Here is a 4,487-nt window from a genome sequence, read left to right on the forward strand (position 1 = left end):
CAATTCTTGAGGGGGCCATTTAGGGATCCAAGGCAAAAATCTGTTTGGGGGTTGGACTCTATTACCTCCTGAGATCCCTTCCAACCCTGCTATTCTATGAACACTTCCTGTTGTGTTTTAGTCTGCTGTTGAGTTTCTCCACAGGAAGTTTGCAAAACCAGGTTCTCAAGGAACAGATATTTTTATTTTGTACTGAGGTATTAGATTTCCCCGTAAGTAAGATATGTCCATATTGTTGAGTGCTCACATCAGGTGATTTAGCAGCATAGCTACCCAAGTACCTCTGAAAAGGCAGAAGCACATCCCACAAAACACATCAAGTTCCTGGACTTACTGCCCTCCCGTGGATTCAAATTCCTTCTTTCTTGTACCTTCATTTGTTCCCTTCATTTTTAATCTTCTTACATCTTTTATTATGACACAAATAGAGATCCCATAAATATTACACATTAGCAATGCCCATTTGATGTGGTCACATGGGCTTAGTTGTTTGCAAAACAGTGGCTAAATTCTGCCCTTCTCAGTACGTTTTCAGCTAGCATGCTTCCTGCTTAGAAATTTATTCCTCCATGCTTATTTGTTACCATGCTGATGACAACAATTTTAGAAGTACAGTGTGTTTATCAGAAAGAAGATGCATATCAAATTAATATTGCCTTAGGCAATTCTTGCTAAAAATCAAGCCTTACAAATCCTTCAACAATTCAGATATAATAAGCCCCTTTGGAAGTTGTTTCAGTACCATTTTTAAACTTGTGCAGCAGCAGATAACCCTTCCCTTCTAGAGCCTGCAGTTTTCATTCTGAACTTGGCTAAGCCTTCATTTGCAGTCACTCTATATTGTATATAGCAGGAATAGCAACCTAACATGTGAATCGAATCTGATTGTTTGACCTTTCTGTCACTGTTTTCTATGCATTTATGCTCAAGCAGTTTGGTACCAAAAATTGCTCTTGAGTCTGCCTTAAAATACCCCTAAATTGTAAGAGGGATATACACACACAGCTTCTGTGATCAGAATGCAAACACCCAGGTATCTGAGAGTTCAATCTCTCTCTATTAAGCCTTATACATTTTCTGTTAGGAGAATGCTGTGCTTTTTTCAGCTCCCTGCATTTTTATCTTGAGCCCTAAACGCCGACATGATGGGTCATGCCAGGAAGGCAAATGTAAGCAGATGTGCGGTCATCTCTGCCTTACTAATATCTCATTTTTCTTCTTGTTATTCAGCAGGATAGCTACACTGGCACCAGATGTCACTTGGTTAATTAAGTGAGAGCAGAAATGCCTTTTAAGTGGGTTCCTGGTTTTGAGGGCTTCTTGTATCTGGCTGCTAAAGTGTCCTTCTCACCGCAACAATTACCATTTGGGGGTGACTATTTCTGGTTATTTGTATGGTCATGAAGCTTAGTTTAACTATATCAAAACAATTCCTTGGGTATTTTGGAGAAGGGCAAATGTCTGATTCTGCCATAATCAACTGAAGGAAAATGAAGGTTCAACCAATGACCTATTGGCATCATTTAAAACTGTTAGTGGGAAATGAAGTTTGGCTACCTATTTTATTAGTTCCTTTTCTAGGCATTATCCCTGGAACTCTGACATGGAGTGGTTTTGATTTGCTTCATCAAGAATTTATTCATCTTTCATAGTTGAGTGTGATTTTAAAGGTTTCATTCTCCACCTGTTCACAGAGGCTGACAACATATTTTTCTTCTGTTTCATAACTGTAATAGCTCTTAAAGTGGTAGAACACAGCAAATCAGGTCAAGATAAAACAGCAGGCAAGGAAGTTTCACTGATCCACCACCATTAGCTAAGATTTCATAACTAGAAACCTTCATAACATTTGAAAAACTTGACATTAGAACACATTGATTTACCTAAGTGGCTCAATGCTTAGAGCTTTTCACAACTCATAGATGTTTTAGCTAATGCTTAACGTAAAAATTTAATGAGCAAAATAAGTCTTCTGTTTGGAAACTTACTGGGGAAAGGGACCTCTCAATATAACTGACCTACCGTGTATCTAAAAGGATTGTGTAAATGAGATGTAATTTTATTTTGCTATTGATTGCTGAAGGCAGACATCTCTAATATAGTTTAGTACACTTTGGATCTCTATCAAATATGTAAAGACAGCACCTGTTAACCAAGCTGTAATGTTACCATTTTGGAACCAACAGTGTAGAACTAAAAATAGCCAGGCATGCGAGGGTCTCTCTCTCTTTCTCCCACACCTTCCAATTTTAGTGCCAGGTGTCAGACTGCCAGCAAAGAAATACTAGGGGCAGAATCTGGTAAATGTCTGATGTGCACTGCTCCTATCTGAGTACAACAGGAGTTTCAGCTGTTGGCTGAAAGTCCTGGATTAAAAAGTCTTCTTTTTAGCCACGTCAGCACAATGGGAAACAGAAGTACCAGTCTGGCCTGCCATCGAACCCCAGGCCACTTTTACTGGGTCCCCCATCTTGGCTAGAGCATAAATTAAATAATGCAACAGATTTATTTAATATCATTTATTGGATGATTGATATATCTGACTGAACTCCGGCTTCATTGAAATAAGTGGGAGTTTTGCTGCTGACCTCAGTGAAACTGTATTTTGTTCATTGTGCCCACTTGGTTGTGACTAGAAAACAAATTTAGATAAAATAAGTAATTGATAAGCCTTTGCCCACAAATGAGCCCAGGAACCTTTCTGAGTTCAAAAAAACATCTGTGGTCGTTTTTTTAATATCCACCTACTGCAAGTCACACAGGTACAATTTGTGCACTGGGTACCAACAGAAAGTAAAAAAGTTAGCGCACCAACCAGAACAAAGCACGTGGCAGCCAGGTGCTATGCAAGCTTCCCCACCCACATCGCTCTGCCAGTGAACCGCATTCCCGAGCAGCAATGATGCTTGCTGGTTTAATTACATCAGGGCCACGGGGTGAAGTCAGTGGACTGGGACTCAGGAGATCTGCATTCACTTCCCAGCTCTGACACAAGCTGTGTGTGACACTTCACCAAGTCTGTCTGTGCCTCCATCTGGAACACAGGGACAATGATACAGAGGCACCCAGGCCCAGATCCTCAACGGTATTTAGCCATCTATCTGCCTCTTTAGGCACCTACAGCCACTATTTAGGTGTCACTGCCGTTATCAAAACCACCGCTCAGCTGCCACCTAACTCCATAATCACCTGCATCCCCTAGCTGCCAGTTTGTATTCCCAAAGCCATCTAAGCCCCAATGCCACCCCAGCTAATGAGCAGCTCACGGCCCCGGCAGCCCCAAAGTAGGATTCTCAACTAGGTGTGGGATCCTATCTCAGGGGTGGCAGAACTGGGAGAGCAGCGGGGACTAGTGCCGCCTCAGTGGAAATATTGTAGGGGGGTCATTTATGTTTCCATCCCCACGCACACATTCTGGGAACTGCACACACGTGCAGCAATCCATATAGAGCAGGATGAGGTGGCTTAGGGCGGGCAGGGGTGCCAGGTTTGGCACTGCGAGGGAGGGTGTCACAGTTGCTGTCAGGAAGCAGGCTACAGCAGCTCGAAGGAGCCTCCTGGCTGCAAGTAGTCTTGCTGAGTCACTGGGCTCTCCAAGTAAGAGGTGGCAGCAGCTGGTACCTCCTCCTACCAGGGGTATGGCTGAGGGAGGGGGTTATAGTGAATCAGGGATGCCCCTTCCTCTCCACTTCCCATAGGCACCCAGAACCCCCCCCTTTGCCTCTCCCAGAACCCACCACCCCCTGCCTCCTGCAGGCATCCACCCTCCACTGCCTGTCTCCCAGAGACACCCACCACCCATCAGCGCCTGCCTCCCATATAAATCCTCCCCTGCCACCCACAGACACCCACCACCCAGCCCTTGCATCCTCCCAGGCACCACACACACACCCTGAACTCCTAGTTTCTCCCCAGTATTGCCAATGTAGCTGACTGGGCTATCCCTCTCCAGTCTCCCAGAGCAAGGGGATTCAGTTCTGCTTCCCCAGTCCCTCTTCCCTTTTCACAGTCTCTGGACCTGAGTGGCTCCAGAAAGCCTCGAGCCCCAGAGCATCCTAAGCCAAAACTGGACAAAAGCCCCCATGGCCTCCTCTTCCTCCTCCTCCTCCACTCCAGCTCCTCCCCCGCCCCCACTCCGCCACATGACAATGCCTAACTCCACACAAAATGGAGGGGGAGGCAGGACAGAGGACGCACACCTCTTGTTGGCGTCTCCCATGGACTAGCTTAGGTGGCTGCCTAGCATGCTGGCTTTTGTGGATGAAGTCTCAGGAACCTCTCTCACCACATTTGTGGATTCTGGGATTTTCAAGGTACCTAAAAGTTAGGGGTCGGAATGCCTAAGCCCAGGTGCCTGACTCTCAGAGAGAATTCACAGCTGAGGATCCTGAGTGGAGGATTTACAGCTGAGGATCCTGAGTGGAGGAAGGTGCCTACCTTAGCCAGGCGTACCAGGTCATCCGCTTAGGCACCTATGCCCCTCTCCT

This window comes from Mauremys reevesii, linkage group 13 (assembly GCF_016161935.1).
Source record: "Mauremys reevesii isolate NIE-2019 linkage group 13, ASM1616193v1, whole genome shotgun sequence".
Classification (NCBI taxonomy): domain Eukaryota; kingdom Metazoa; phylum Chordata; order Testudines; family Geoemydidae; genus Mauremys; species Mauremys reevesii.